The following is a 14,741-nucleotide window of genomic DNA, read 5'->3' on the forward strand; positions in this document are numbered from 1 at the left end:
TGGGAACTATTAAGTGAATGGTTTTCCCACAATGGGAATACATCTTATGCCCCAGATATCAACATAAACTGCATCAACAAAAATTATCTTAGTACCATAAACTTCGACATTAGGAGTACACATACCGCCATTAAAACCCTTAAGCCAAATGCGAGTTCTGTGCCGATGACATCCCCTCAATACTTTATAAAATGTCAGGACCGGACATACAGACGCTATAACTTAAAATGTACACATTATCTTTAGAGACAGGTACATATCCGGAATCCTGGAAGGTAACGTATGTTCTTCCCAAACACAAATCCGGACCGAGAAACCTGGTCGAAAACTACAGACCCATAAATATCACTACAGTTATATCACGTATAATGGAAAAAGTGATACAAAATCAGCTATCTGATCACCTATCTAAGGAAGATCTTTCGTGCCTTAAGGTAACCCTCGTGCTATTGATAGAAGAAACCAGACAAGTAGTGAATAGGTCTTTATTTCGTTCTTCGCGCAGTCACAGTGGAGCGTGGGATGATCTGTTCAGACAAACAAAGGCTCTCAACATTCAATATAAGATAATAGGGAATATAACGCTTATACAAAATAAGGAAGTGAATGGATACTTGAACAATACTGTCTTGGCATATGCTTGGTTGTTTGTGGTCAACTCTAAACCAACCAACCTGAGCTGTTACATTAGCTTCCCCCTAGAATCGACTTCCGTAGGAACGTCGGTCCGATTAACCTATCTATCGAAAACACCTTAGTTCTATTTCTCATCCCAAGGGAAAATTATCAACTCGCTCACTGTTTGACTTACAATTAGTGACGACTGACGCTGTCAACGATAGTCCATGGATGTCTCCTCATTTACTAGCTTGTCATCTTATTTTGTAGCATGTGATCTATTCTACAACTATCGCTGACGGTTTGCCGCATGCTTTCAAGAGAAAGTGTAAGAATGTGGAATAAGAATATCTGAGGAAGTGCCGCGAGCGGGCTACCCAACACCATGTTGGTGAGGTACGGTTTTTCCATGCTCAGACCGGTTATCAGGTGTTTACTCACCTGCCTCTTGAGTCACCCTCAAGTAAAAGGTAAAGAAGAATCTACTTCAAAGGTAATGGTGAAAATCAAGCAAACCTGAAGAACTGCTCTACTGCCTGCATAAAATAATAAGATACAAAATGGAAATACATAAATGTAATTGGTAATTGTTCGGTTCCATGTAAGTGCTTGGCCTCCAGAACGGACTGGTATTCTGGGTTGCTTTTTGAATCCGTTGTATTTGCCAGTGTTAGTTGTATGAATTTGATTAAAATCCTCAGCCATCGTTTCGGAATACCTAGCTTATGTGTCCAGTATTTAAAAAAAATATTTAACATAACACTTATATATCAAAGGTAAAACGTCTGGGGAGTTGTCGGTGAGGCGGAATGAGGGAAAAAAAATTATTTTTAAGTAGATGCAGGGTGTGATTAGCTACGTGGTTAGATTTTATCCTGCAGCCGAAACTGTCAACATCCTTGACTGACTAATTGGATGAGCCCAGCGAACCGTTTTAGTCATTTGTAAAGATTTATCATCTTTACATTTCGATTCCGTAATGGATTTGTCAGTTAAACGATCTAACGACACGTATGGTGGTTCATGATCTAGATAAGCCGGCTTTAGCCTATCAATACTTACGGTGTCGGTGTTTTTCTATCACGAAATATTTAGATTTTCTTGAGACGACTTTGAAAGGACCTTCAAATGGAGGGCTAAGTGGTGCTTTTATTTTGTCACATCTTATCCAGACGTGCGTGCAATTGCTTAGGTCTTTAGGTATATATACTGCGCGCGGTTGTTCATGAGTATTAATCGGCTTAAGTTTAGACATGTGGTCCCGTAGTTGATCTACATAATTTTCTAAATCAAATTTTTGACTGTTAGTATTAGGGTTAACAAATTCACCGGGTAGTCTCAGAGTTGTTCCGAAAACCAGTTCCGCAGCTGAACACTGTGCGTCAGTTTTGACAGATGTTCGTATTCCCAACATAACTAATGGTAGGAATTCTGTCCACTGATTGGGGTTTGAGTGAGATATAAGGGCGGTTTTTAGCTGACGGTGAAAACGTTCTACCATCCCATTAGCCTGAGGATGATATGCAGTGCAGCGTATCCTATTGGAGCCTAGAAGTTTAGCCAAGTTATTAAATAGTTCGGATTCGAATTGCGCTCCTCTATCAGTCGTTATTGTTATGGGTGTACCAAAAATGGTTACCCAGTTCTGCATGAAAACCTTGGCTACTGTTTCCGCTGTGATATCCGCTATCGGAATGGCTATAGGGAATCTGGTAAATCGATCTATGCATGTAAAAAGATAATTAAAACCGTTTGAACGTGGTAAAGGACCTACCAAGTCGATATGCACATGGGCAAAACGTGCATCTGGTTGCGAGAAAACACCTATGGGTGAATTTGTGTGACGATTAATCTTTGATTGTTGACATGCTGAACACTCTCTAACCCATTTGTGTACATCCTTCTGTAAATTCGGCCATATATATCTGGCATTGATTAGTTTTGTTGAAGCTTTTGCGCCAGGATGAGACAAAGAATGAAAGTTATTATATATCAACTTTCGCATACTTTTGGGAACGAAAGGTCGCGGCATTGCCTTGGTCGTGTCACAGTAGATTAGAACACCATCGACAGGTGATGGGAACTGTTTTAAATTAAGACTTGAATTGTTTGTTTTAAGCAGGCTTTGTAATTCTAGATCCTGCTCTTGTTCGCTTCTCAACGTCTCGAAGTTTACTGTAGACTGTTGTAGCACGTTCATTTCTAGCCTAGATAAAGCATCTGCCGCCTGATTGTCCTGACCTTTGACATATCGGATATCGCTTGTGAACTGTGATATATAGTCAAGGTGTCGGACTTCTCGAGGTGAGTATTTATCGGCTCTCGCTTTTAATGCATTCGTCAGTGGTTTGTGATCCGTAAAGACTATAAATTCCCTACCTTCTAACATGTGTCGGAAGTGTTTAATGGTTAGGTAGGTTGCAAGAAGTTCTCGCCCGAAGGTAGAATACCTTGTCCAAAACCAGTCATAAATTCCTAAAGACATTAACCAAAACACTTGTGAAAGGACAAAAACATAACGCCTTTTCTACGAATCCAGAAAAATACGTACACAATTTATCCAGTAAAAAACTAAGTCGAATTGAAACTGAAGCACTCTCCCTTGGATTTAAATTTCACATTCCGAAAAAATGCAACAGAATAGACACTGATAATCAGTTTGAGTATTTATATCAACAGTTTTCAGAACTGAAACCCATGAACGATGAAAAACATAGTTGGTTGAAATCGAAACTAGTTGACATTACAAACCAGTACATAACGACACCAACCCCACAATCGAAAGTGTTGACTAAAGATCACCAACTAGCTTTAAAAAAACTTATGAAAGATGAAACAATAATGCTACTTCGTCCAGATAAGGGTTCCGGTGTAGTCGTTCTTAACAGAGACGAATATATTAGTAAAATAATGTCTACTTTAAATGATTCCACTAGATTTATCATCGATAATACCCAGAAAGATTTAACAGAGACGACAGAGAAGCGACTTGTAAATAAATTGAGAGATCTCCTAAAGAGAAATCTAATAGATAATCATACATACAATGAACTTAAACCTAAAGGATCACAATTAACGTACTTATACGGCCTACCCAAAACTCACAAGCCCAATATCCCGATTAGACCAATATTATCCATGGCCAATTCGCCTTTCCATAAACTCGCCCGCTGGCTGACAAAGTGCCTTGAACCAATACGAAAGAAACTAACACCTTACAGTCTAAAAGATAGTTTTGAATTTGTAAAAAACTCGACAACCTAAATGTTTCCGATAAATTTATGGTTTTATTTGACGTCTCATCGCTCTTCACAAACATCCCCTTGGAAGAAACGATAGAGATCATATGTGATTATCCCGAACTTCTACCCCTACCAATCCATGATTTTAAACAGCTTCTCTTCTTATGTACAAAAAACATACAATTTCAATTCAATAATGTCCTTTACCGCCAAATCGATGGAGTTGCCATGGGTAGCCCATTGGGCCCAATTCTTGCCGATATATTTATGGGAAACCTAGAACAAAAAAAGCTTAAGCACGTAATCGATGGTACTACACTGTATTGCAGATATATTGATGACACATTCCTCGTTTGCAACAATCACGATCAAGCCATTAAGCTACTTGATCTATTTAATAAAGCACACGAGGACATAGAGTTTACTATGGAACAAGAAGTTGAAGACAAATTCCATTTCCTTGATGTCGGGATCCGACGAACATCTGATGGTAAATTACATAGACATATTCACCATAAAAATACCTGGAGTGGTCTTTATCTCAATTACCACAGTTTCTGCCCAATGAGTTACAAAAAGGGTATTGTACGAACCCTTTTTGACCGCGCTCAAAAAATCTGTTCAAAAGAATACCTTGATGATGAAATTAATCTGATTACTAATGTTCTACGCGATAATGAATACCCATCGAAATTTATCCAGAAATATGCAAAAAGCAATCCTCATACAAAATACGATGGAGTAGAAAGAAAAACCTGTTTTTTACAATTACGTTTCAAAGGTGATGAAATCGCTGGAATAATCAATCACAGAATAAACTCTGCGTTGAAAGTCACCTACCCAGCAGCAAAACTTATGACAGTATGGCAAACGAACTGCTCACTTCAACAAACCAAAATCGACAAGCCCTCTTTTCTTAGTAGCTCCAACTGCATCTACCAATTTACATGTACGTGCCAAAGCACATACATTGGAAGAACTGAGAGAAGAGTGCAGGTTCGCATTTCTGAGCATGTTCCAAAGAACTTGACGCTGCGTGGGACCAGGGCTTTCAACAGTGCAATAGCTCGACATCTACTTGACACCGGGCACACCATCGACATTCCTCATGCTTTCAAAGTTATCAATACACAAAGAAGTACGACCACCCTCCGTTTTGCTGAAGCTATTATGATCAAAAAACTTAAACCTGACTTATGCATTCAAAAAACTTATCACTACCCTGGTAACCCTTTTTTATTTTACTTTATTATTTATTTATTTTAAAATATTTATACTCCTCCCCTATTACATAATTCTTAAACCACATTATTATTCACACATTTCCACCACCTGATCCTCTTAAATTATCTTAACTTTTCAAATTCTATTTAATTATTATTACGTAACCTATCTTATGATTATTCAATTCCATTATTACACCACCCAACCCGAATTAATTCCTTTTGACCTCTGACCTGTTCTAGCATATATATATATTATTGTAACCCAGTTATTTACACTCATCTATGTCATTTGTTTTCACTCTATCTCAATGTAAAAATTCCATCACATTTTTTGGTTTGTAAGCAGCTGACGAGAAACCTCGAAATAATATGAATTCATACTATTCTGCATCAATATTTGTTGTTGCTTTATTTAGAATACCTTGTCTCTGCTGGAGCGAGTCTTTTTGAGAAGAAAGCAATTGGTTTCCAGGCGTTTTTAACCAGTTGGTTAAGGGTACTGCCTACTGCTTTATCTGAAGCATCCACCATCAAAGCAAGTGGGGAAAGAGAATTCGGATACATCAACGTAGTTGCTTGAGCTAATTTATCTTTAAGCTGTTTAATAGCTTCGACGGAGTCAGAAGACAGTTTGAATTCTTTTGGTTTTCCTTTGAGTGAATCTGTCAAAAGTTGCATTAATTGTGCACAACCTGGTATGAATCTGCGATAAAAGTTAATTAGGCCTAGAAAACTTCTCAGTTGTGTTAGAGAACTAGGTACGGGGTATTGTTTGATAGTATCCACTTCTTTTTTTATAGGTTTAATCCCTTCTGGGCTTATTGTGTGACCGAGAAATTCTAAAGTTTGAACACCGAAAACACACTTACTTTGATGTATGTTTATTCCATGTTCATCCAGTCTTTTCAACACTGCTTGTACATGCTGTTCGTGTGATTGCAAATCGGGGCTGGCAATTAACAAGTCGTCTATATACCCCTGCGCAAATGGCATATCTCGAAGTAGGTTATCTATGAATCTTTGAAATGTCTGTGCCGCATTTCTCAGGCCGAATGGCATGCGTACAAACTCGAATAAGCCAAAGGATGTAGTAATAGCTGTCTTGGGAATATCTTCATCAGCCACCGGGATATTGTGATATGCCCTAAGTCAATTTTAGTGAATATGTTCATACCCTGTAAACCGTTGGTGAAATCTTGGATATGAGGTATTGGGTACCTATCAGGTACGGTTTGACGGTTTAGGGCTCTGTAATCCCCGCACGGTCGCCAGTCACCTTCATTCTTCTTTGGGACCATATGCAAAGGGGATGCCCATTGACTATCAGAGGGACGGATAATACCCAATTGTAGCATATAATCAAACTCGGCCCTAGCGATTTTGAGCTTATCTGGTGCTAGTCTCCTGGGTTTTGCAAACACCGGTGCACCTTCGGTTTTGATAGTGTGACTCACTTTTAGTTTGTCTTTAGAAGGTTGTGGGTTTGGTTTAGTTAAGTTTGGAAATTCCGCGAGTATATCTTGGAATTTCGCTGTTGTTACTGGGGGAGTTTGAATCAAGTTAAGAGAGCTGATGTGACTTTCTTTGCCTTTTGTGTAATACGAAGTTTCTTTTAGTGTTAATCGCCGTTTCTTGGTGTCAACTAGAAATTCGTATCTCTCTAGAAAGTCCATCCCCAGTATTGCCAGATCTAAGTCGGCTACCGTGAAAACCCAAGGGAATTGCCTCCTGAACCCCAAATCTAGGGTTAATGTTTTCTGCCCAAATGTCGCGATTTTAGTTTTATTTGCAGCTTGAAGTGTAATTGATGATGTTTCTCGACTAATCTCAGTTTTATGTTGAGGGATGATGCTAAGAGCAGCGCCAGTATCCACCAAGAAATTCAAGCCAGAGTTTCTGTCTCTAACATAAAACAAGCGACTGTTTAGGCGCCCCTCCTCAGTCGTCGCCACCTGGGGAGGGGTTACTCGTTTCCCGCTGTCTTAGAATTATGCTTAGGCCAGGCACATGGTTGCATGCACTTGGTTGAGTTGACACCAAACTTCCAGTGGTACCAACAAAACTGCCCAGATTGTCTGGACATTTGTGACCTGTTTTGTGACTTGGATCGTGGTCGTTGTGGTGACCTGCTCCTGTTTCTATGACCCATTTGCATTCTGGTGACAGCCTCAGTGAGACTCTTAAGACTCGCAATGAGTCCTTCTATTACGGGGTCTTTTGCTGATTCTACTTTTTGTGTGTGATTTATTGTGCCTGATCCAGTTGGAGGACCTCTTTCCATTATTCTGTCGGCTATACGCGCTAAATGAGATAATGAGGTTTCAGGATCCTGTGCATCCAAACAGTGTTGGACGTAGCACGGGAGAGCTTGTATCCATCCTTGTTTTAGGACTGCTTCACCCACTGTGTTATCACCCACTAAGACTTGGAGGTGACGTAAAAACTGTGACGGCGACCGATCACCTAGTGTTTCACCTTGAAAAAGTCTTTGGATTCTTTGACCATCTGATAATGATAAACGGTTCATTATCTCTCATCTTAAGATGGTGTATGGTTGTGGTGATAGTGGATCTAAAATCAAGTCACGGACTTCTTTGGCGACTGAAGGAGGAAGGATAGAACACAAGTCTCGATAGCGAATCCCTTCAGATTTGATATTGTGTCTCGTGAAATAATGCTCTAGTTGAGCAAACCACAACTCAGGATCACTACGATCAAATTCTGGAAGTCGGGATTTCGTAGTCATAACAGTGTCTATCTCCACTGATGACAAATCCTCCAGATTATGGGTTTCTATTGAGTCTGACATGGGGTATGTGACAAATATAGCAATAAAGTTAGCACAAAAAGTGGTTACTATAACACGAATAACTTAAGATAATACGGAATAAACTAGTTATATACTCAAATTAGTTTACGGATAATCAGGTCTACTTTTACGATTAAGTAAAAAAAAATGTTAATAACAGAAATGAGGTTGAATTTGTGTTCAAAAAGGGCTCACCACTTTCGTGCCTTAAGGTAACCCTCGTGCTATTGATAGAAGAAACCAGACAAGTAGTGAATAGGTCTTTATTTCGTTCTTCGCGCAGTCACAGTGGAGCGTGGGATGATCTGTTCAGACAAACAAAGGCTCTCAACATTCAATATAAGATAATAGGGAATATAACGCTTATACAAAATAAGGAAGTGAATGGATACTTGAACAATACTGTCTTGGCATATGCTTGGTTGTTTGTGGTCAACTCTAAACCAACCAACCTAAGCTGTTACTTAATGGCTTGAACCTTAGTCAGTGTTGGGGTAAATTCGACATTGATGTTTTCAGTTTACAGGAGGTTTGCTCGACTGCTTATATTGATTATTTGCATGCATGATTGTGTCACTAAACCATCAATTAGACTGACAAGGTTTCGAGATATTTACTGAGTGAGCATCTGATAGAGAAACATACTGTAATCATCTGTAGTGAATGAAGATAAAAGAAAAACAACACTAGTGATAATTATAAGTCAATTTGCTGACCGATTTTGTTAATAGTTTCATTAATTTTATCAATCATATTACGTGATTGTCAAGTCATGATAATGCTTTATGACGATATCCTGAGACTATTATGTTTAACTAGTTATAGTGTTGAATGAGGATTAGTCAGTGGAAAAATAGGTATTGTTGCTTTAGGTGATTCGAAATTATCAGAAATTTGTAACGTTAAAGAATCCGAGACTGACTCAGTCATTGACTACAGTTCCCGAAGCCAAATCTTAGAAATAGCACCCGTTTGGAAGAGAAGTATTAGGTCTAATTTGATTCTCCACTTCAAACTACTCAAAAACCTTAATTATTCAACATGTAATATAGTTCTCGCCCGAGATTCACATGAATACGAACTTCGAAGCAAAGTATCTACCGTCAAAGTTGAGAAATACAGATCAAAAACTCGGAAAAACTTCTTCCTCATCAAGTATGAAATAGTATGGAACAGTCTTCCCTCCGAAATATACGCATGGCAGATGAACTACATACGTTTGTAAAACTGCTAGATCAAGCCCTCACTTGCACTGATTTAGCACGTACGAACACATCTGCGCCCCACTCAGACATCATAGGGTCTCTCTAAGTCTAGACCTCAAGTTCAGTTTGCCTTATTTTTCCTACTTTGCAGCTGTATCAGTTACTTTTTCCATCCTATTTCTTCACTTAAAGTAGACAGGTAACTCACTGGACATATCGATACTGTTCAACTAAACTAGGTTGCTAAGGGACACTCATTACCACCCTAAAAAGTCAAGCGAACCGCACAATCGACTGCCAACTGCCAGTGGTCTTGCATCTATGTAGCCTGTTACCCATGTGAGTTTCTTCCTGTTTATTCTTTACCAGCTTTTTACTCTTTTGTACACTATGTTTGCTAGCAATTAATATTATTTCTCCACTCATTACCTTATCTACAACCCATATACTTCTATACTTTTCCGCCTGCTTGAATAAACAACTATCCTACATTATACCCTTCTTAGTGCTTATACTCTGATTGGCAAACTATACTTTATACTATAGTCAATTAAAGCACTGCATCGATGCCCTACCCACAGTCCATAACTTGTAACTTGAGATGGTGGAGAAGATTTGTAGCTCAGGTGGATGATTTTGATGGAGTTTTGTTCTCTGAGCTGGATGGTTTGGTCGTGGAGCTTTCATCGTTCTTCTGAACGACATCATCAGCACAAACTTCAGATAGAAGACTTCTATCTGAAGTTTGTGCTGATGATGTCGTTCAGAAGAACGATGAAGCTCCACGACCAAACCATCCAGCTCAGAGAACAAAACTCCACCAAAATAACTTGTAACTGCCCGATAAGCTTGTAAAATGGTACTTGTAGAAATAGTGTTTTTCAACAGGTTGTGAAACACAGAGGATTGTGTGAGGTATGACATATGAATGTATCCGGCTCTCTATGATTGAGAATAAGTCAATCAATCTGTGATATAGATTGTCTTCGTACGCTGACCACTCAGATTCATGTTTCCAATTTTATGCTGGATTAGCTATTCTACTAAGACAACCTATAACATGCTAACTTGTACTTTTACACTACGATCGTGTGGCTGGCATCAGATGGACAAAAAAGGAAAAGAAAGGAAGAAACTAGACAACACAAAAATGTCGTTATTAGTATTCTTGACACTTCACCCTCTATATACACACTCCCTTATAATAAACCGCTTTCCTTGTTCCGACCTTGACTTTCTTTCCTCCATGTGAGCTTACTGCAACTCGTTAAACGACACAACTCATTGTTCTTCATTACTACATTCTCTTATGTGGAGCCTTCGACTTCATTTCACTCTAAAAAGAGATGACATGAATATAATCTAATTCGTTATACCTCTGTCTGTTCTACTACACAATGTTAAGCAACGTTTGGAGCTCATATCCAAGTGCCTTGCTGCCCTTCTGTTTCTCTTTTTTCTTCTTCAGAATCTTGCTCTGAGTGCACAGCTATGAAACTTCTGACTTTCGGAACAAACTTGACGTGCGCGTCCCCTCAAGGTCACAGTTTACAGCAAGCGCTCTACGGGTATACTTTATAACAACTATGAACTTAATAAGTTGCGAAGCATTTTGTGAACCAACAAGTGTTGTAATTTATAGATCATGCCTGTAAAAATGGCGTATGCCTGCGCATGCAGAAATATATTATTATTATTAAGCGAATAATTAATAGGGTCAGAATGTGACTCAAGAACAATGAATGGATTGTTTTTTCCAAATGCTAAAACAAAGTGTATGGGCTTAACATAATAACTGACAGTACACTATCCTTAAACGCGGAGATCCAGCCGATCGACAAAGGTAAGAAAAACTCCTTGGTAACACTGACCTGCAACACGGTTCTGAGACAGAGATGTTGCTAAGAATGAAAGAGGTTATTGGCCAAAGATCCCTCGACGATGGCTTAGTCAGACATTTTTTCTTATCCAAACTTCATCAACAGGTGCAAGCTGTGCTGGTTTTGTTTCAAGACAATGCCTTAGACGAGCTGGCGGCATCTGCCGACCACATCCTAAAACTCATGAAATCTGCTAATGTCGAGGTATTTTCAGTCAAAGAAAAACCTCAAACGACCCAGAATGACGTTACGAGGTTATGTCATACTCTTACGCCTTATCTTAGATTTCGTAACGACCGTAAACCACGCGAAAACTCACGTCACGTAAGCGATCTGTCTCTAGACCGCGAGAGACTGATAACCTCTACGGTGCTGGTATCAGCCAGTATGGAGGTCCTCCAGAAACTGCAGAGAACCTTGCAATTTTCCCAACTCAAAATCCACCGAGACGAAAAACAATTCGGGAAACTCCCAAGCCGGCATGCGTTAACAGCAACCGTAGCCGGCGAACATAGCCGTCTGTTATACGTGACAGATGTGATGACGAAAGTTCGCTATCTCGTCGACACTGGCGCAGAAGTTAGCGTTCTTCCTGCAAACTCTAACGACCGGCTTCACGAGTCGGTTTCAAATCTACAGGCGGCAAACGGAAAGCCTATCTCTACATATGGTAAAACTTACGTTTACCTTAACGTGGGTTTGTGCAAACCCATCTACTGGATATTTGTTGTTGCAGACGTTTCTACGTCAATCATTGGTGTAGACCTCCTACAACACCACAATCTACTCATAGAGGCTAGTAGACGGAAACACTAATTTACCTGTTAGCGTAACTTCTTTTTCCGGTTGCAGATTATCTACAGTCACAATTAAGCACATGAAAGACCCGTTCTATTAACCACTACTCGATAAGTATTCTGGGATATACCAAACGCAACCGAAATTGCCATGTGTAACCAACAACGTTACACATCACCTGTATTCTTTAAAGCTAGCCGACTTGCTCCCGAAAAGCTAAAGTTGGCCAAAAATCACAGATTTTCGCGAATGCCTCTCGGTCTATGAAACGCTGCACAAACCTTCCAAAGGTTCATAGAAGACGTTTTCGAGGTCTCAACTTCGTACATGCGTATATTGACGATTGTCTAATAGCAAGTCCGGACAGAGAATCCCATCTCCAGCATCTGGACCTTGTTTACGAACGACTACGAAAGCATGGCATTACTGTAAACACTCAGAAATGCCAAATCGTAACCGACTCCTTAGAGTTCCTAGGACACACTATCGATGCACACGTCGTCCGAGGTCTTAGAAGCAAAATGTTGGCCATTCTGGATTACCCAGAACCGACCACCATTAAGCAATTAGGCACATCTAACGGCCTTGTAAGTTTCTATAGACGGTTCATACATAAGTGCATGCACATTATGAAACCGCTAACGAACCAACTTCGTGGGAACGCAAAATTCATCCACTTCGACGATACCGCGCGAAAAGCGTTCTACACAGTTAAGTAACTCATAGCAAAGGCAACAATGCTCGTACATCAGGACACTGAAACATCCTTTAGTATCGCAGTAGACGTATGCAACTCAGAAATCGAAGGAGTCTTACAACAATGGGTTAACCACTCCTGGCAACCTTTGGCATTTTTCTCTAGACGGTTGCTGGACACTGATGCGAGGTACAGCACATTCGGTAGGGAACTCCTAGGTACGTATTGTGCCGTACGGCATTTTCAAAACTATATCGGAGGCCATGAATTCACCCTTTTTACTGAGCATAAACCTCTTACTTTCTCTTTAAGCTCTTCTTCGGACAAGTACTCACCACGTGAGTCTTGACAACTGGAATACAGTTCGTGACGAGACTCTAATCTATGGACGAGCCAGTCAGAAGCGTTTGAGGGATTTCAAGGTCACGGCGCCTACTTCAGTGCTTAATGCTAACGTATGATCGGTTCACAGGGAATTTTGTATAAAACGTGATAATTGGGTGGCTATAACAAATAAGACGGCGAGACTATAATTTGTGGAGGAATCAATCAGGTATGAGATAACAAATCTTGGATCTTGACGCAAAAGCCTTTTATCCATTCAACTAAATAGATTTCTGACATTATAGCTGATGTCAGTTCGTGATGAAAACCCTATATATGATCCTCAACTAAGGCAAATAACGACAATTATTGCGAACTGGACAATAAAGGCACCAGTAACACTGGCTGCAGCCAAGTACTACAATATATACGGATGATCGGAGAGCGTACGCGCTCCTACATAGGCTTGGTTGTGTGAGTCATGTCGTTATCCACAAGTGGCATTTTGTGTGCTCAACAATCGGAGTTCACGGAAACAATATTGGGGCTATGTGGTCAAGGCTGAAAGTGTTTTTGAGACTTTATCATGGCTTCAGAGGCCGACCATTCTGTGGCCGTATGGATGAGTTCCTCCACTATATGCATTACGATTTTAGAACCTCTGAACCTCTTTCTAACCTTGACAGGTTTTTGAACCACGTATAAGAAGAGTATCCACCTTCTTTCCGTGGTTCTGTATAATATATTTTTACCCTATACTTACTGTTTGCTGATTGACAAATATTTCTCGAGGTCACTTTAGCGTAATTCAAAGGTCACCCATAAATTATAGTCTCGCCTATATCGCAATTTACTTCAGACCTTCAACACACTTCTGGAGCAAACAATGTAGTCGCAGACGCTTTGTCTCGTATAACTCCCTTGAGCAGTTTCCAAGGAATCGACCTTCTGAAACTCTCTAAGCCTCAAAACGACACTGATTTTCAGCACGAGTTATCGTCTACAACTCTCAAGTTACGCATCAAATAGATGGTAACGGGTAAGAAAATCTTACTGTGTGACACATTTACAGGTAGGGATCGCCCAATCGTGCCGAAACATTATCGATGCGACGTCTTCAATACATTGCACGAACTTTCTCATCCAGGTGTTCGTGGAACCATCGAGCTTATAGCAGAACGGTTTTGCTGGCCTGGTATGAATAAAGACGTGAGGGAGTGGGCACGCTCCTGTTTAAGCTGTCAGAAACCTAAGATGATTAGACACATCAAATGTCCCTTAGGCTCTTTCAAAACTCCCGACGCTCGTTTCGACCATGTTTATCTGGGTTTGATAGGACCTTTACCAGATTCGAATGGGTACTCTTATCTCTTAACCTGCGTAAACCGTTTCAGTCGATGACCAGAAGCAGTACCTATTAAGGACATCACTGCTGAAACCGTGGCCCACGCTTTCGTCGAACGATGGGTAGCAAACTTCGGTTGCCCTTCAACCATCACTACAGACCACGGACGCTAGTTCCAATCCGGACTTTTCCGTTGTCTGACCGCACAATTAGGAAACACCCGCGTCCGAACGTCCGCCTACCACTCACAAGCAAACGGGTTAGTAGAACGATTTCACCGACAACTAAAAGCTTCGCTACCAGCTGCAAGCAATAAATAATAATAATAATAATAGTAATAATATGTTTCTGCATGCGCAGGCATACGCCATTTTTACAGGCATGATCTATAAATTACAACACTTGTTGGTTCACAAAATGCTTCGCAACTTATTAAGTTCATAGTTGTTATAAAGTATACCCGTAGAGCGCTTGCTGTAAACTGTGACCTTGAGGGGACGCGCACGTCAAGTTTGTTCCGAAAGTCAGAAGTTTCATAGCTGTGCACTCAGAGCAAGATTCTGAAGAAGAAAAAAGAGAAACAGAAGGGCAGCAAGG

This window comes from Schistosoma haematobium, chromosome ZW, assembly GCF_000699445.3.
Source record: "Schistosoma haematobium chromosome ZW, whole genome shotgun sequence".
In the NCBI taxonomy this organism is placed as follows: Eukaryota; Metazoa; Platyhelminthes; class Trematoda; order Strigeidida; family Schistosomatidae; genus Schistosoma; species Schistosoma haematobium.